Source organism: Artibeus jamaicensis, unplaced genomic scaffold (assembly GCF_021234435.1).
Source record: "Artibeus jamaicensis isolate MK-2021 breed Jamaican fruit bat unplaced genomic scaffold, CSHL_Jam_final scaffold_584, whole genome shotgun sequence".
Lineage (NCBI taxonomy): Eukaryota > Metazoa > Chordata > Mammalia > Chiroptera > Phyllostomidae > Artibeus > Artibeus jamaicensis.
In genome coordinates this window covers 4892149-4913049 of record NW_026522048.1, presented here as the reverse complement: position 1 = coordinate 4913049, position 20901 = coordinate 4892149, and the positions used below count along the sequence as shown (strand labels likewise).

The 20901-nt window shown below is 35.1% G+C and overlaps 1 protein-coding gene across 2 annotated transcripts in view; it reads right to left on the bottom strand.

The window, feature by feature from the left end:
• MGAT4C (MGAT4 family member C) overlaps nucleotides 1–20901 on the bottom strand; it is a 337535-nt gene that overhangs the window by 242043 nt on the left and 74591 nt on the right. The window contains exon 1 of one of the 2 annotated variants that reach the window (XM_037158558.2): nucleotides 1701–1750. The exons of the other annotated variant lie outside the window; for it this stretch is intronic. The gene's annotated coding sequence lies outside the window, so the exon portion shown is untranslated. Of the gene's footprint in view, nucleotides 1–1700; nucleotides 1751–20901 lie in introns of those variants that run through there. 2 annotated transcript variants of the gene reach the window in all.

The following is a 20901-nucleotide window of genomic DNA, read 5'->3' as shown; positions in this document are numbered from 1 at the left end:
TGGTCAACATCGATCACCTGTGAAAATGACAGAGTCAATACCCTTGGATTATTCAACTCCACTTTAAAGTACTTAAGAAAAAACAAAAACCTCATTTCAAAGCAGTGAATCATCATTCTTTCAAGAACACATTATCGAACTTTTGGATTCCCATTTTCAGATTTTGAAATTCACAGACTAACCAACACCAATGTAAGTCTCCGTGCAAAAAAAATAAATAACTCCAGAAACATATCTGTAAGCTTTCCAGACTTAGTGGACTGTATATTGTCTTGCCTGAGACAATAAAGCCCAGTTCCTTAGAGTCCATGAACACATATCTGATGCTTTCTAGAAACTCAGTGCTGTTCAGACCTGAATTGACTGAGGAGACAAATCGAACCACAGTAATGTCAAGCGCTGCCAGACAGGGCTGGGCTAGTAGAAGATTGAGAAGTGTGACATGGGTGAGAAATGCCTGTTGTGTTTAAGGACAACTTCAGCATCTCCAAACCCTGATTGCTAATTATCCAAATTACTGGTTTACACAAGCAGAAATATTTGATGTTACAGCAGAGTAAAAGTAAATCTGAAATGCATGAGCATATTGAAGCCTGATAGACAAGTCATTATTCAAAAGTTTTATTAGCCTAGAAGAGATGGAGACACTGGTAAGAGAATGTGTTATATCAAATAACAGCTGTTTACACTTTTCTGTGTCTTTATAAATAATTCCATTCAATTAAAATAATAACTGTCTGCTCCTTTAGTGTGATAATAAACAATATCTGTGGCATTAAAAGTAATTTTAATTCATTTGGTAGCATGTGAACATTCTGTCAATTAAAAGCTTTTATTGTATCAGATTTTTCAGGATCCTTGTCAGATTCATTCACTTATAATCATAGCAATTTAACAGCTGTAAATATATTTGTTTTGTTAAAATGCTGTAAGGATCCTCAAGTATAATATTATTTCTTATAAACATTTAAACAATTGAAAGCTTTCTTTTCAGGGTTCAAATATTCTGCAGGTACATAAAGCACAGTATTTTGTTATGTATTTAAAAGCATTCAAAACAATAAATGATTTTAACATCCTTTAATTCCAGAAAAAGATACCCATACTGTTCCTTAAAACTATTTGTTAATATCACTTAAAAGTAATATTTCAGAAGCTACAGTTTTTGCTCGCTTGGTAAATTTTGTTTTCCTGTATAGACACAACTTTGGGAAACTGTCCCAAAGAACTATGATTTAAAAATTGCAAAGTTTGACTCATTTTAAATTTATAGCATTACTACTTGGATGACCATTTCTACCTCTACTCTCTGCTACTAATAGCAAAAGAAAAAAGAAATGAAGCAAAGTGGTATGTGTGTATATATATATATATATATATATATATATATATATATTTCAAACACATTCAAAATAACAATCCTATGCTAGCAGTTACTTTTCTTTTTCTAAAGAAAAGCTGATTTGCCTGCCATTCATTTTCTACAGCAAATTAGTTGCCAGGTACACGTTAGCAAGCTCTTTTTCAATTCATTTTGCTAAATCCATACTTCTTCTTAATAATGCTAAACATTTCTTTGCTTCAAAGCTTACTGGATAGTAATCCCATTCGCCCCCGACACCAGTTTCTTATCCTGTTTGCTCTGTTACATACGTTTACCTTTATTTTGAAAGAGAAGGTAAAACAGAAGAGGCTCTTACCAGAGACAGGGAAAACAATTCATTCAGCTAGATCCAACACTGCTCTGTGCAGCCTGGCAGCATGAGTGATCTTTGGGCCTCACACAAAAGCAAGATAATTGGCTCTCAGTGAAGAGATGTAAACATCCATCATAATGGCACTGGGGCTGAAACTGAACGCTACCTCAGCTGTTCTGTGTACTCCGACTGGAAGATGATGTCACAAACATCAACTGGGTATACTCTCATTGGCTTCTGTTACCTGGAATCACATCTTAACCCTAAACTGTCAGCTGCAAATTGAAATGCTCATCTCTGACCATATATATATATTTTTTGTTTTGTTTTTGTTTTTTTGTTTTTGTTTTGTTTTCTTTTTGCTGAAAAGGAAGTGAAAATGATGTTGAGCTACTGGATGAAAGCAAACTGAAAATACTGCTCCCTGAGAAGCTAAGACAAATTTACATGCTTAACTAATTCAGATCTGTGGAAATTTTATTTTCCAAATATGCTTATTAAATAACAGTATTTATAGAAGATACTCCACAGGATGAATATTAAAGGGAAAAATAATGTATTTACAACATCCAGAACATTAAAATTTCTAATTACTTTGCATTGATTTTACAGAACTACCTCATGAGATTAGGAAAGTTGAGAATAATTACAATGTAGACAATCATACAGTAGAGTATTCAATCACTTTGGTCAGAGCAACCATCTGTATTTTTAAATCTTCTCATTCAAATAAAAAATGCATTGTACTCTCTGAATGTTAAATTGTATGGCCAAAGTTTTATGTTATGAAGCTTAAAGTATGAGTTATCAAAAGCATAAAATCACTAGAATAATAATGTTAAATAGGGATTTTTATAAAGAATAATTTATAAGTCGCTAGAACTGTAGACAAATGCATTTCAGTAATTATAGGCTACTTTGTGATCTGGTTGTGCACAAATGGGGAATAATTACTACCCCTAACCCTCTATCCTGACAAAAGCCCTGGACTTCTCCCTAGAATTAAATCCAGACGGAGTGGGGATAATGGAATAAACTAGTTGCAGTAGCTTCCTGCCAGAGCAGAGGGACAAAACTACAATCACCTTCAAATATATCCAAGTTTTCCCCCTACCAAAAGGAGCTGTCAGCTGCATAACTGTGAGATACAAACACTGGCAGAGCTATTCAATGACCAGCTCCCTCTAAATCCAGCCCGGTCTACCCCAGGGCAAGCCCTTTCAAAGCTGTGCAGCTCAGCATGCAAACAGTATAACCACCTGAAGGAGAATGAGAAATCCCCTCACCCATCCCCACCTCAGGGAAAGCAGGTCACCAGCAGTGCCCTCGTGTGCACATATGTTGGTTTCTATCCTTTTGAATAATGGATTTAGGGCAAATAGTTGTTTTAATCCCTCCACATTTCCAATGACAGAAACTTAGTTTGGTTGCACCCCTTAATGAGAGTTCTAAAAGATCAAAATATGCGGAAAGATACCTTCATAGACCACACGCTCAAAATTTTCTTCCAGGGTCTGACATTTATAAACATGAATTTGATCATTTGATCACTCTTAGTAGCAAATTAGTGTGTGATCTGGGGGCAAGATTTCTAGATTGAAGTTCAAAATATCCACTCTCTAATCCTCACTGTGTCACCCACTCCCTGTGAGAATTCTGGAAAATTAGTAACACTCATGTATAGAATGAGAATGATAATGCTACCTATAGAAAAAAGTTGATATAGGGACTGAGATGAGGCAGTGTATGAAATATGCGAAACAAAAAGTATCACGTAAACATAACATGGTTAATATTATTGCTGTTGTTCAAAAGACCAAGTGTGTTCCTTTAAAAGCATTTGGGTAATTTAAAAGGAAGAGTTAATCCAGTGCCTTCAAAATAGTAAAGGAAGAAATATTATCTTAAATTCTTAAAATTGCAACACAAAATAATGTTGTTAATTAACTTAATTTACAAAACTGACTGATTTAGTGATTTTTTTTAATGTTATTGTCCCTCCCAGTATTATTTGTAATTTAATCATATTAGTCAAGTGCAAGAAGCTACACTGAAAAAGACTATTTATCAAAATGTACTTTGGGCCAATGTGGAAGACACTGTTCATTTATTTCTGTCTAAAAACATGGGGGTTTAGATGGAAATGTGTATAAAAAAGATTCATTGCCATGCAAAATGACATAAAATTGAATTACAGATCAGAAAAGATTAATTTGGACAATGGGAATGTCAACTCTATGTCAGGTAGACAAATGATAAAGCTAAGACATTGTAATTGCTAAGAAGATATGTCATTGGAAAATAATTATCTACAAAGTAAAATATGCTCCTCCATGTCATGCATTGTATAAAATTTTAATGGTATAAATATTTATTGGCAGAAACGGATAAATAGCAAAATTAGATTATATCTTGGAGCACGCAGGAAGCATGCTGACATATACCATTCAGTTAATTTTTTAAGATAAATGTATATTCTGGTGAATTTAATAGACATGGATTGTAACCTTTCTTCTTTTGTTTTGCATTTGTTTGGTGCACCCTTGTTACACAGACAGGAGACCTGATGAAGACTGGAAACTCTGAGCCCCCAGAGCTCCGCAAGCCTGTGTGTCTGACACCCACTCGCCCCATGTGATCCTTCAACTAGCTTGAACCTTGGTAAATGACCCTTGTTTTGTGTTACTAAAGATTGTTAATAAGATTTTTCAAAGAATACAGATTTTAATCCTTAAAGAATACACAGGATCAAGACTAATCAATGCATCAATAAAATTTCAAGTGAGTTTACTTACAAAATATGGAAACAAATGTTTGAATTGTGTACAAAACAGAAAAATTAATAGAATATAATTTAATTTGGGGGCAACAACTAGAAGAAAAAGAAAATATAGTGGAAGTATTTAAAATTAATGCTGGCTTATAAAAATAGATGAATCATTATCCCATGGATTAAGTGGATTTAAAATTGTATTATAATTAACTGGGAGAGAATTTATACATACATAATTTGTACTTATGGAATTTATATTTTAATTGTAAATAATTACATCTATACACTCAAGAATGTGTCAGCTAAATATAGTGTAAAACACATAGAGAAACAATGTGGTTGCTCTGAATAATCCTTTGTACAGAAAAATCACCTTCTCTCATAGTGGGCAGTAATCATCTGAAATTAATGATGAGTGAAAGTTATGAAGTTTTTAGTAATTCTTTGGTAGTTTTTCTTTAGGAAGAGCTGGAGTAGTGAAGGTCAGGGCCTTGCAGGGGGTGTATTTGCAGTATTTTTTTTGAAAGCCTGACACGAACATCAGGGTTCACATGCATCTGGGTTAAAACAAAAAATAAGATGGTGAATTTGTAACGTGTAATGTGACACTGATTACAAAAAATAAAACTTTTTGTCATAAAATTGTATTGGTAAAAAAATCCAACCTGGTTATATAATGTAAAAAAATCCCATATATGGAAACATTAAAACATTAAGTGACTGCAAGAAAAATGAAAGAATGAAATCGTTTTTAACATACTATTTATCATATCCATGCAGAAAGTAAAATACATTTTTGTCAAGATTTAAAAAATATTTCTAGTTTTAATAAAGTTCAAATAACAAACACCACATTTTATAATCAATTTATCAACATTTTCTCATTATTTTTACCTTCCTCCAACTAAAATGGCCAGAGGTTCCAGGGAACAGATAAATGTTTTAATGATAACAGCTACATACAAGCTTAATATAAGGGTTGGGGGAGACTATGGGAATGAATCCAAGCTTTAGTCTGAGTAAATTTATATTAGTGTATGTTTTCTAACATAAAGAACATGGAATCTATTAAAATATTTTTAAGAAGGCCAGTGAAAGATGTTTTGGAGTTCAATCCAAGTGCATATCAATTTTATTACTGTACTTACATACTATATCTTTCCCAGGAGTTGAAATCATTACAGTATTTAATTACCTGACAATTATTTCTGTTACATCAATTTTGGGGGTAAACGAATTATTTATATTATCAAAACAAATCAGCACTAGAAGCTAAATAACCTGGAGGGACCAGCCTCTAATAGTTCCCAATCCACACATAAATAATAGGTTATAGTTTTAGGTTAATCGTAATGTCAGAGGAAATGAACACGTCTTTCAGGTGATAATTTGTTAGGCAAGACTTAGGACTTTAAACGGGTTTTATAATCTTGTGAACATGGTTACTTCATCCGGGAAGTTAGAATATTAGAATACAGCGTTCTACTGTATCCTGCAGCATCAACGACTAGTCCATTGCTAAGTTATCCACAAGGTGGCAGCTCTGTGCATGTGTCCACTATTTTATCCTTTTTATCATTATTTAAAGAGATATAATATGCAAAGTTTATCAGAAACTTATGGGTGTGAATGCTTGTATGAGGTAACTTCTCAGTTTAAGAAGAGGAAGTGGTTAAGAGTATTAAATTTAATTACAAAAAGCAGAAATTATTTAAGTCATCCTAAAACATGTGACTTCAAAACTGCTAGCACAATGCTCAAATGCTGCATTCTGACTATTTTAGAGGTTAACTAATTTCTAAGAAATAGTTTTGTTTTGTTTCATAAAGACTTTAATGTTTTTTAAGGCAGTGTTCAGAATACCTGGGGCTGATCAGTGATAACAGACTAGTAGTGTTAAGACATATCTGAGAATTTTATTTTCCATCTGCTAAATTCTAGGCAAAACCAAACCTGATAAGATTGGTTGACCTATCTAATTATTGACCTGGCTTGCATTCCTCTTCTATACCTCATCAGAGTCACTGTCATTTTTTTTCTTACCTTAAATCTATTGGGTGGCAGCTGTGGCATGTTACATTTATTTCTGTTTCGTGAATAGATAAAATTTTGAAAATACTTAGGCCACATCACTTTTCTTCTCTGAGAATAAATATCCTTTAGATATTTTACTATGTTTATGTATCAGTAAATTTTACTCTTGAGAAGGAATAAAATGACTAAATAAGGGTGAATAAGGTCTCCCCTCTTGTATGTTAAAGACAAATGAATTCTCAAACATGAAAGTTCAAAGCTCATGTCATTTCAGTAATTCAGCATACTGTTATTAAATGCAAACTGAAACCATTAGCTTGTCATGAAAAATATTTTGATTTAATATATACTCTGTTTTACTACATTCCCTTTGAACATGATGGTTAATTTCTGGGTTTTTTTAGGAATTCTTTTAATTCTTTTTCTTTTAATTGAGAGAGAGAGACAGACAGTTATTTGTCGTTTCATGTATTTATATTCATGCATTCACTGACTGACTCTCCTTTGTGCCTTCCCTGGGGGATCAAACCTGCAACCTTGCCATATTGGGGACGACTCTCTAACCAACTGAGTTACCCAGACAGGGCTTGATGGTTAATTTCTGTAAGAGACCTACATTTCAGTGGTAAAATAATTTGTTTTACACCATATTCTCTAAACAACTTTATTTTCTGTTTTTAAAGTACCTCTTAATTAAGGATACTTGCTTTCTTATGCATCTATGAGGTCTGCCCAGGAAATGTCCAGCCATTGCTAATATAACAAGAATGGTTTGTATGATATCAATGCAACCAGGCAGCCAAGGAGAATGGACGGGAATGTGCATGTGTGAAGAGTGATGACTTTATTATACTATTCAGTGGGGGTGGTAGATGCCACTGAATGAGCATGTATACTGTGTGGCCGTCACATTCAAAATGACTGAGCATTTATAAAAGACACATGGACAAAACCAAAGGTGCATTAGATCAAGGGTGGGAAGTGGGGATGGCTGGGCTGGGGGCGAGTGGTGGGGGGGAAATGGAGACGACTTTACTTGAACAACAATAAAAAAAGTTGAAAAAAACAGAATGAATGAGCAAGTAGATCAATGAATTTGAATCCAGTTTTTCATTAAGCTTGAACCTTCTGTGGAAACTATTCTGATGATTCAGAAGTCCACACTTATGGGCAACTGGTGATTGGCAGCTTCATCACAACCACAGGCCTGTTTATGGATTACATCTTCTGCAGAGTTTTTTGGCAAAACATCAAATCATAGAGGGACTCGGCCCCTCTATGTCCCATATTTGGGGCCCTGTGACTTCTGGCTTTTCCTAAAGCTGAAATCACCTTTGAAAGGAAAGAGATTTCAGACCATCAGTGAGATTCAGGAAAATATGATGGGGCAGCTGATGGTGATTGGGAGAACTGTGTGAGGTCCCAAAGTGCCTACTTTGAAGGAGATTGAGTCATCATTGTCCTATGTACAATGATTCTTATATCTTGAATAAATGCCTCTATTTTTCATATTACATGGCTGGGTATCTTCTGGGCAGACCTCATATTTACTTTAACACCAACTGCCTAATCTTTGTTTCATGATGATCTATTAGCAGTTGTCATTTTAAATTACTCATTTAAATATGACAGTATTTCAGCATTTTTCCATATCTTCCTTGTCTCCACCAGTGTGGGATGAGAGTAACTTTCTTTAAATTTGTTGTTTCATCACTGTTTAATAACCTCCTTTATATTCATGGACATTTTACTATTTTCTCTATTATCTAATATTAGCAAATGTATTTTTCACTATACATTAACTAAAATAATTTAGTAACAGTATAATCCTAAATTATGGGCAGAGCAATAAAAAAACATCCATTTTAGCAATTTTTAAAACATAGTTAACTTACAGCCATTGTTTTGAGAGCCACTATAGAGAGGCAATATGAATTAATGACCTTTGACCAAATCTTCATTGATCTTTGTCCAGGGTCTCATTATTCAATTTAATACACGATCTTGCCCTGGCAGGTGTGGCTCAGTGGATTGAGTCCAGGTCTTAAAACCAAAGGGTCACCGGTTGGATTCCCAGTCAGGGCACATGCTTGGATTGCAGGCCAGGTCCCCAGTAGGGGGGCGCATGAGAGACAAGCACACATTAACGTTTCTCTCCCTCTCTTTCTCCCTCCCTTCCCCTCTCTCTAAAAATAAATAAATAAATAAAACATGATCTCATCAAAGGGATAAATGCTATAGTAATGTTTGTCTTGTCAAGATAAATAACAAATGGGTGTGGCATCAGCCTCTGTGATATAACTGGCATATTTATCTCTTCTGTTAGTCCATCTTTGACATTGTAAACCAGGAAAATGTACTCTTTACAGTTGTCATTAAAAAAAATAAATAAGTAGACAGTGTGAAAATGTAGGAGATAACATTTTTATCTGTCAAATGTTTCCAGTTCCTAGTCCATCTGCTTTAGGTTGTGATGAACAGAATGTCAGAACTGCCTGTAGGTTAGAAGGGAGATGTGCCCACCTTGCTTCCATCCTCAATTCAGAATCAGTTAAGAAGGTGTGAGAAATAGACATATGACCAAGAGTATGCTGTGCTGGTTTTTTTACCGTAGGCCTCATAGGGTACACAGTATACTTATGACCAGCCTCTAAATGCCCCCCAAATTCTCAGTCTTGGACTGAGGCACTAATGGCTATGGTCTGTGGGTCATAACTGTGGCCTATACTCTAGAGGGCAGAAGTGGCATTAGAGTTCATCCTTTCTGTGGCCAGGCTGCATCTTGGTGGCTCAGATCATTTCATGCTCAATTAACTTATTCATCCCCCAACACTATCCCTGATGCAAAGTCACGTCTTTAACTGATTATAGATTTAACTAGATTACTCTAATTAAAACCTTACCTTATCCTCTGTTTAGTCTTGCTCATAAAGTCTGAAAAAATTTTCCTCATATATTACTTTACACAAGTCATGTCTAAGGACCTTAAAAGTAAAAATGGCATTGACAAAAAAGGAGAAGTCCCTTAGACCCCAGGCTCATCCTCAGTCATTCTTCCCCAGATGGCACAGAGTCATTTTTCTACCTGACGTAATCAATTGAATGAATGTCCTAGATGGACACGTATTTATAAGTTGAAAAAAAACTATGAAAGCCCCAGAAAAATAAATGAAAAATCCACATTAAAGCACATATTTATGTAATTTAACATCCTTGGGGATATAGAGGACCTTGAAGGTCTGAAGTAAGAAAAACATTTAGTCACATCAAAAATTTTAGGAATCAGACCAACACCATACTTCAAAACAGAAAAGAATGAGCAGGGGAAAAAGAGAAATAATGAAAACAGTGGATACTTACAAGGTTATTTTCAATACACAAATGTATACCCATCTCCTTTACCAATTATGTCTGAAGCAGTAAATCAGGACATCAGTAGACAGGCAAATTCATAAAAATGTCACCTTCCACAGTCTTTTTTAGGATGCTGCTGCAGGATGTGCTCTATCAGAGCAGTGAGTGAGGCAGGAAAGGGGAAATGCAAGTTCAGGGAGGAGGCCATCTAACACTTGAAGGCGGCCTTGAATGTCACTGACAAGGATGGCTCAAGGGAACCCTAGGATGGCAGCAGGTAGCAGGCCCAGACGGTAATCATGTACGAACTAGAATATAAAGGCAGTGTTCTCCAAGAAAGGTATTTTAATAAAAAGTAAGTTTAAAATATTTGAAAGGTTATTTGATGTGTTTAAACATATTGAGAAGAGGTGCACTCTTCCGAGGGAGTTCAAATCCAAATTAAAGAAAGGTTGTAGAAAACTAAAACAATCAATAAAAACTGGGTACTGATTGAAGTAAGGAAAACTAAAAGTTACTGAAATATAGGGAATTTGCTGCTCTACTCTTCTTACTATCCTTCCTATAGCAATAAAAAATAAAAATCTAAGTACTTATTTTTAAATGTATTAGAACTACATTGGAATTGTAGGAGACACAAAGGCCAAAATGCTACATTCAGATTTTTTAAATATAATTGAAGGAACTTCAGGTTTGCAGTCCAACCTTGGAAGGAGCCACTCCATCTTAATAAGTGTAAAGTCAGACAAAATGAAAAATTATCTACTTTGCTAAGATTAATCAGACAAGTGAGGTGTTTGGGGCAAACTGCTGCCCTCCACCTCCATGAACTGGAGAGACCAAGAAGTGGATACCAAGAATTGCAACTTAACAGAGCAGAAATCTACCAACTGAACCATCCAAAGAAACCAGTGCTCAGGTAGGAAAGCTTGAACTGCAACTGAAGAATTGCTGGAGACTCAGCATGAACAAGTCTGAGAGATAAAAACTATAGCAGGACCAGGTCACTAGAGAGAGGGGCATACTTTGGTGAGTTTTTTTTAACTATTAGAATTCTACCAGATTCTCACAGTGAATAAAGGGCAAAAACCTGGTTGTGCTTCTGGTAGCAGGAAGGGAAAAAAACATTTTTAAATACATCAAAGCCCTGGCTGGTGTGGCTCAGTGGACTAAGTGCTGGCCTGAAAAATACCAGTCAGGGCACATGCCTGGGTTGCAGACCAAGTTCCCAGTAGATGGTGCATAAGAGGCAGCCACATATTGATGTTTCTCTCCCTCCCTTTACCCCTCTCTTCCCCTCTCTCTAAATAGATGAATAAATAAAATATAAAAAGGCTAAGCTCTTTTAAAAATAAATAAAGTAAATAAGTAAGTACATCAGAGGACGCTCTGCTTCATAATGCATTTTGCCCAATGAGAAAGTTAACCAGAACCTAACCTGTGGTAGTTTTATCAGAGACTAACTGAAGTAGGGGAAGAAAACTAAGCAACTCAGCCTTGTCTAGCCATGTTTTCCATCTAAGGGAGGAAAACTGAGAGCATGTGTGAAGCTCACAGTCAAGAGGGACAGATTCACACACAAAAAAGACCTAATCTTAGAATGGTCCACCGCCCTAACATCTTACAACCAAAATACTAAAAGATTATTTATAGTAGTTCCTTTTATTAAGGTAATCATGTTTGGCTATAAAAATTTACAAAACATACTAAAAGTTTTTAAAGACATTTTGAAAAGGCAGAGCAAGCATCAAAAGTACACTCAGATATAGCAGAGTTGTTGGAATTATCAGACCAGAAATTTAAAACAACTATGATTAATATATTAAGGGCTTTAATGGATAAGTGTACACCAGTAAGAATAGTTGGCAGTGTAAGCAGAGAGTTGGAAATTCTAAGAAAGAACCATAAAAAACTATAATGAAGAATGTTTTCGATGGGATTATGAGTAGACTATATGTGGCTGTAAAAAAATCTCTAGACTTGAGGCTCTCAACAAAACCCTCAAAAACTAAAAACCAAACAAAAAACAAAGGAACAGAATACCTAAAAACCGTGAAACAACTACATAAGGTATCAATACATAATGAAAATTTCAAAAGGAGAAGAAAGAAGAAAAAATAAACCTTTGAAACAGGTATAAAAAAGAATTCCCCCATATTAATGCTACTTATCAAACCATAGATCCAAGGTTCTACAAAGCACAGAAAATACTATGCAAGATGAATGAAAAAAAGGAATAAAGCTACACTGAGGTATTATTTTCAAACTACAGTAAATCAAAGATAAAGCCAATTTTCTGTAAGAATCTGGGAGTTGTGGGGGGACGCAGAGGGAAAACAAACCATTACCTATTGAGGAACAAAGAAAATAATTATATCCCATTTCTTTTTAGGAACCGTGCAAGCAAGGAGAGAGTAGAGTTAAATATTTAAAATGCTTAGAGGAAAAAAAACTAGAACTCTGTACCCAATAAAATCATTCTTCAGAAGTGACAGAGAAATAAAGACGTTCACAAAAACAAAGAGAAACTTAGGAAGTTTGTTGCCACTGGATCTGCCTCATGAAAAAATGTGAAGAATTTATTTTTAAATACAAATTTTAAAAATCTTGTCAGAAATAAATAATTCAATCACTGAAATGAAGAATAATTTACAGGGAATCAAAAGAGAGGCAGATGAAATAGAGGATCAAATTAGCAACTTGGAAAATAATGAGGCAGAAAATATCCAATCAAGATGGCAAAAGAAAAAAGAATCCCCCAAACTGAGGTTAGCCTAGGTAGCCTCTGGGACAACTTCAATTGTACCAACTATGATGCTGTTTGCATCATAGGGTTGCCAGAAGAAGAAGGGAGAGCACGAAAAATTAAAAACCTATTTCAAAAAATAATGAAAAACATCCCAACCTGGTGAATGAAATAAACATACAAAGTTCAGGAAGAGCAGAGAATCCCAAATAAGATTAATTCAAAGAAGCCCACACCAAGACACATCATAATGAAAATGCCAAACATTATAGACAAAGAGAATCTTAAAAGCAGCAAAAGTATTTAGTTACCTATAAAGGAGCTCCTTTAAGACTTTAATCAAGACAAAAAATACCCTGGATTGGCACAAAATATTCAAAGTGATGAAAAGCAAAGACCTATAACAAAGATTACTCTACCCAGCAAAGCTGTCCCATACAAGAAAAAAGCTAAAGGATTTCATCACCACCAAACCAGTATTATAAGAAAATGCCAATAAATACATATCTATAACTACTTTAAATCCAAATGGATTAAGTATCCTAGTCAGAAGAGATACAGTAGCTGAATGGATAACAAAAAAGACCTCATGTATGCTGTTTATAGGGGACTCACTTCAGATAGAAGGATACACACAGACTGCAAGTAGAGAGATAGAAAAAGAGATTTCATGAAAATGAAAACAAACATACATAAAGCTTGGATAATGACACTTGTATTGGAAAAAATAGACCTTAAAACAAAGACATTACTAAGAGACAAAGAAAGACCCAGCAATTCCACTACTGGGTATTGATTTGAAGAAACCCAAAGCACTAATTAAAAAAGACCTATGCACTCATATGTTCATTGCAGCATTATTTACAATAGCAAAGAGAAAGAAGCAACTTAAATGTATATTAATAGATGAATTCATAAAAGGAAGTGGTGCATATATATATAACAAAATATGGCTCAGTCATAAAAATTATGAAATCTTGCCATCTGTAACAACATAAATGAACTTAGAGGGTATTGTATTGTGCTGAGTGAAATGCACATATGTGGAATCTGAAATACAAAACAAACAAATAAGCAGATCAGAAACAGACTCATAGAAGCAAGAAACATTTTGACAGTTGCCAGATGGTGGTAAGGGATTGAGGGCATGGTGAAAATTGTGAAGGAATTAAGAATTACAAACTGGTAGTTACACAATAGTCATGGGGATGTAAAGTATAGCATAGGGTGTACATAATATTCAATAATATTATAACTATATAGTGTCAGATGGGAACTAGATTTTTCAAGGGGATTACTTCATAAGTTATGTAAATGTCTAATCACTGTGTTGTACAATTGAAGCTAATATAATATTTTATATTAATTATAATGTAAAAACAAACATATTAAAAATAAAAATAAATATACATAAAAATTAAAAGAAAAGGGATAGAGAAAGATCTATCATGATAACACTTATCAAAGAAAAAAAGAAAGTGAGAATAACCATATTCATTTTAAACAGAGCTAACTTCAGAGCAAGGGAAATCGTCCAGGAGAAAGAAGAACATTGTATAATGATAATGGGGAGAATTCTCCAAGAAGATATTACAATCTTCAATGGTATGTAGCTAACATCAGAGCATCAGTATGTGTGAAGCAAAAACTGAAAGAATCAAGAATCGCAAGGAGAAATAGATGAATCCACTATAATAGAGGTTTAATGCCCCTCTCTCAAAGATGGATCGACTGTGCAGAAAATCAGTAAGGATGTAGCTGAACTCAAAAACATCATCAATCAACTGAATATAATTGACATCTACAGATGGCTTCATCCAACAACAGCAGAGTACACATTCTTCTCAAACTCATATGAAACATTCACCAAGCTATATCACAATCTAGGACATAAAACCCACCTTAAATTTAAAGTAATAAAAAAATTATACAATGTTTGCAATCAGACCAAAATGAAGTATAGTGATAGAATAGAAATCAACAGCTGTCAATTAACAGAACAATAGTTATAAAATCCCCAGATACATAGAAATTAAACAACATACTGCATAAAACACAGATCAAAAGAGAAATCTCAAGAATTATATAATAACCATTTGAATTAAATATAAATAAAATACCATTTCTCAGGATTAGTGGGATGATGTGAAAGCAGTAAAATTTAAAGGAAATTTTATAGTGCTTTTCTGTCTTTGATATTTGGTATTGGGTGGTTAGGGAGAGATGAAGAGACAGCAGGGACATACCATACGATACTATACTGATGAATACATGTCATTATACATTATCCACACATAAAGCAAGCATGTGAGACACTGAGAGTGAACTTTAAGGTAAACTATGGACTTTGGATGATTATGAAGTGTCAGTGTAGTGCAATCCTTGGCAAAAATGTGACATTTTATTGAGTGACACTGATAATAGGGATGTTATATATGTTTGAGGGGAAAGAGTATGTGGGAAATTTGTATGTGCTTAATTTTGTTGTAAACCTAAAACTGCTCATTTAAAAAAAGTCTTTTTTGTCCTGGCTGATGTATCTCAGTGGATTGAGCGAGAGCCTGCGAACCAGAGTATCGTGGTTCAATTCCCAGTCAGGGCACATGCCTGGGTTGCAGGCCAGTTCCCAGCAGGGGAAGCATGAGAGGCAACCAGACATTGATATTTCTCTCCCTCTCTCCTTCCCTTCCCCTCTAAAGATAAATAAATAAAATCTTTAAAAATATATTTTTTTAAGTAATGGGAGAGTTAGTTGATTATTAAATTTAATTTATATTGAAAATTTCATAAACTTGAGTGTGAAAATAGGGATGTAAGAATATTAGTAAAAACAGCCCAGGATGGAATAGCTCAGTGGATTGAGCTAAGGCTGTGAACTGAAGGGTGTGTCTTTGATCCCCAGTCAGGGCACATGCCTGGGCTGTGGGCCAGGTCCCCAGTGGGGGCCACATGAGAGGCAACCACACATTGATGTTTCTCTCCCTCTCTTTCTTCCTCCCTCCCCCTTTCTAAAAAGAAATAAATAAAATATTTAACATAGAAAAATAGTAAAAACATAGAAAAAACAGAGAAACAACATGCTTGTGAAAAGACGCTCATTTTTCACAGCTGAATCTCACATCCCTTATAGGTTTACCCACCTGCTTCCATTTTTTCAGGTTCTGAGCCTTCCACTAAAACGAAGAACATACCTGTGTCTTAAAACACTGTCTTAATTCCAGGTAGTCTCTTAAACTTTCTGAAGACAGTATTTCCTAACTTTCTTTAAAATGAAATCATAATTGTAATTCATCTCAAAAGGTTCTTAAAAGTTATTTTGAAAAATAATTAAATTATGTAAATTCTTTATATTATTATTTAGCCCTTGCTAATTGTTCAAAGAAGGGATGTCTTTTTACTCCAAATCACACTGTATTTGATATAATAAATTATCTTTGAAACAAAAAAAGTATTGAATATACATATTAATCCATTTATTTTAATTAGAGGAAAATTTGCTCATTGAACAGCATTTATAACTACTCATGAGTATTCAAAAAACCAGGAGTGTCAATAGAACATGTGGTATAATTTTGGTGGTTCTCAAAAAATCTCTGTCTGCAGAATAACATCTACAAACAGTTATGAGGCACTTATAAATACTTGTCTAGCACTCTCTTGTTCAAAGAACATACTTATTAAATAGTTATTATGGTAAGACATTTTTGGAATTAGTGAAATGTTGTAGCAGAACATATATAAAACTAATTTTGTCAGTTTACTTTCCATTTATTCAATCAACTAATATTGATGATCTTACATTACATTAATTGCTATGATACAAACATGAATATGTCCCATAGTTTGGACTCAAGGAACTTTTAGTTAAGAGAGGGTTTAAAACATTAAATAAAATACAGCAGACCAATGTTCTTATTGGTTAGTTAAGATAAAGATAAGTTTACCTAAAAAGCTCAACTTTCAAATATCTGCCTTATACTTGTAATAATAGGACCCTGTTGCCCATTCCCCCAGTGATCTATTGGAAGCAATTCTGGAGTAGAGCAACCTTTAAGATATATAGTAATGCCACTGTTTTGCAACCTGTATATCTATACTACTGTATCAATTTTCAATATTCACAGCCAAGACCAAGAAGCCTGTCAAGACCCTCAAGTACCTTTTGAATTATCTTGGATTGATTAGATATAACAGAGGTCATGATTAATTGAGAAGCATACCAGAGGTGTATTTTACTGTAACATTGGATCTGCACTGGAGAGAAGTAAGAATCAGAGTGAATGGAGATTGTAATGTATCAAATCATTAATATTCCACCTCCACCATGTCCATGTCTTGCTTAAAATTATTCAGGGATTCTGTTGTTCTTCACAATGTCCTGTCTGATCTGGCCCCATTCACTCGACCTCACTTTCTACTAGCTGCTGCTGCTGATTCTCCTTGTTCTTCTTCTCCCCCGCCCCTCCTTCTCCTTTTCTTATTTCCTTCTCCTTTTCCTCCTCCTCCTTTTTCCTCTTCTTCCTCTTCCTCTTTTTCTTCCTTTTCCCCTCTCATCCTTCCCCTTTGTTCCCTCCTTCTCCTTCTCCTTCTTCTTCTTTAAAATCATTTTTCTTTTACTGATAGTTTAAATTCAACCAAGCCGGAGCACTGACAGAGAATAGCCTGAATTACAGTCAGATTAGCTCCTAGAATCACCAAAAGGAGATTGGTGACACCAAACGATCTCTATGTTCAGGACAATCTCCTTCCCTCACCCATATCACTATCTCACCCTTTCCTCTAAATCACATGTTAACGTCCTTGGTCTTCATGACACAGGGACAGACAATGCAAGTGGTCACTGCTGGGACTGTGGCACACCAAGTGCAGCACTATTAGGATATAGTTTGGATGGTTTTGATTTTACACAGCATTTTTGCCAACTGCACTGAAAACATGTTTCCAAGAGAACTCATTTCATTCTACCTACTGCCAGCTAAATTTAACTCCACTGAGTTTAACAGCATGGAATTGTTACTTAGGGACTAAGCCATTTTCTGAGTACTTTGGCCCTAACTGAGTCTCTGATCATTGCTTCAGCTGTGGGTCCCTAAATCAAATGTGTTCTTTTTCATGTTTTATGTGGTTTGTTGGTGTCTTGCTTCCTTTTTTCAAAGACAAACACAGTTAATTTGGAAAAGAAAAATTGTTTTTCCCTCTTTCTTTATCAAATAGTTTTAATTACAATACCATTACAGGAATTCCATTACGAGTTGAGTCAGAGCATGCTACTCTTGCTTAAATTCCTCTAATGGCTTCAAAACACTAGGCAAAAGTTGAAGTCTTTACAGTAGCTCCTGCGCAGGCCCACAGATCTGTCCAGCCCCTGTGCACACCATCTTCCTCCACACTCTCCCTGAGGCTCCTGGCTGGCCAGTGAGCAAGCTCCACCTCAGGATCTTTCCACCTACTCATAACTCTGCAGGGATCCTGTGCCCCAAAACTGCATAGGTCTTCCTTTACTTCCTTAGAATGTCACCTTCTAAGTACGCCTTTCCGTGCCACTGCACCTTAAATGAAAACCACGATTACCTGCCCACAACCTGACAACACACATGATCTCTTTCTCTTTTTTTAATTTTAAATTTTAAATTTTAAATTATTGTTGCTACCAGACTTCTTTATTCATGTCCTTCCTTTTCTACATCCCAAATCAGAGATTTTGTCTCATTTCTTGCTATAATGCTTTTTGTTACAGGGCCTGCTTGTACACCCAGATAGTTTCTCCTGACCAAAATGACCTTCACACTGTTTTTTTCATATTACTACTTATCACGCTGACAGCCATTTGAATCTTCTACAATATCATTCACTGGTGATCATGTTGTGTCTTTTGTCTACAGTCCATGGAACATACCCTTTTTAAAAAATCTTTTATGCTTTGTATTGTTCAATTACAGTTGTCCCACAGTTTTCCCCATTGCTCTCCCCTGCCTTGGCCTGCCCACCCCCACGCCCATGGCCAATACCGACCCCTTTGCCCTTGCTTTTTATCCCACCAAATACTTTCTATCTGCTTCATCTCCCTCTTCATCCAGCTGTCTCTACTCATCTCAGATCAACCCTCCTTCTCTCAAAGTCTTCCCCGACCTCCCTCATTAAGTCAAATCCCCATTATATGCTCTTATAGTCTAGGCACATTTCTTTTGTTGCATTTATCATTTTAATAAACAACTATTTTGTCACTTTTAAATTATTGTGTCTTCCACTAAAATACAAGATCCTTAAAATCTGATAGTCTACTTGCTTTTGCTTAGTAGGTTAGGCATTTAAATTTCACTATATGACAAATACAAATCTTTGACATACATTTTAAATTTTCTACATAATTTGCATTTTATAATCCTTTTGGAAAGTAATTTTTACCTAATTTCAGAATTAAAGGAAAGATAGGCCGTTTTAATATTTTTAAATACTTTATTTATTTTTTAATTTTTTAAAGATTTTATTTATTTACCTTTAGAGGGGAAGGAGAGAGGGAGGGAAACATCAATGTGTGGTTGCCTCTTGTGCGTCCCATGCTGGGAACTGGCCTGTAACCCAGGCATGTGTCCTGACTGGGAATCAAACTGCCACCCTCTGGTTCGTAGGCCTGTGCTCAATCCACTGAGCTACACCCCCCAGGGCAGACTATTTATTTTTAGAGATGGGAAGGGAGAAAGAAAGGGAGGGAGAGAAACATCAATGTGTGGCTGACTCTCACACACCCCCTACTAGGGACCTGGTCCACAAACCAGGAATGTGCCCAAGACTGGGAATCAAACCAGCAACACTTTGGTTCACAAGCTGGCACTCAATCCACTGAGCCACACCAGCCAGCATTGTTTTAATATTTTTATAGCATGTGTTAAAAAGATTTTACCTATTATTTGTATTTTAAAACTTTTGTATTTTCATATTAGATAGGGCTTTATTTTCAAATGGATATAATATTTATGAGAACTTTATTATTGGCTTAAAAGATTCTGTTTTGTATAATATCTTCTTTAAAAAATATTGAATTGCCTTGGCTGGTGTAGCTCAGTAGATTGAGCACAGGCCTGTGAAGCAAAGGGTCGCTGGTTCGATTCCCAGTCAGGGCACATGCCTGGGTTGCAGGCCAGATCCCCAGTGGAGGAAACATGAGAGGCAACCACACATTGATGTTTCTTTTCTACTCTTTCTCCTTCCCATCCCCTCTTTCTAAAAATAAATAAATAAAATATAAAAATATTGAATTTTACTATATCATATATAGGTAATTTTTTTTCAAACGTCATTTGTGGCTGTGTGGTAACCCATAAGTTAGTAGGTAAAACTAAGACCAGAATTGTGCATATAGAACTATGTGTTTTTTGAGAGCCAAATAAATGTCAATTAAATAACATTGTATTTAGTTTTGATTTTGAGCTATTTTTCAAACATCTAGTATATGCATTAGAATGTAATACTTAATGAAGTAGAAATACATGAATTTTAAAATTGAGTTTAAAGAAATAAAGGCATCCAAAGGCATTAAAAGCCGTATTAGGCCTTGGCTGGAAAACACCTGATTAGATGCAGAGTAGAGATTAACGTATTTTTAAAGAGAATATTTGGCTTTTTCTCTGTTTTGAAAGAGAAGTTGTTCAAGCCTTAGAATTGAGTTTTTACTTATAAGATTCATAGACATGTACAGAAGTACCTATTGAAAACAGGCAATTAAATCATAATTATCTCTGGAGTAGTTTTTCGTGGCAAATACAGGGTGGGGCAAAAAGTTGTGAGTATGTGAAACAGAGTTGATCCTTATATTATTATTAATTATTTTATTATTTTCCATATAAACTACATTTGCCCCAGTCTGTAAGAGTAACATAGTCACAATGGGAGAGATACAATTGTTGGTGGAATTAGAATATGTTGAAACCCACAGACATTTCCAGATCACTCTGGTAAATTTGGGTCCTAAGTATCAAGGGTTATCTTCAGAGAAGATGCTTAGAAAGATGGCTGTGTATCCCAGCCTTGAATTACAATTACTTTTTGTCATAAGGAGAATGTTTTCATTACTCAATAGTCTCACAGAATTATAGATCTGCTAGTGGCCTTAGAAATGATTACTTTCACCATCTCCCTCTGATTACACATGCTGCATAGGAAAATTAAAATTCAAGATTTCTAGCCAGTAGCTCAAGGTCTTATTAGCTAGAAATATCCTTATTAGGAAGCTAGACTTCCTAACTGGCTCTCCCGTTCTTGTTACTTTACTAAGATTTCTCATCTTAGATTCAAAGAAC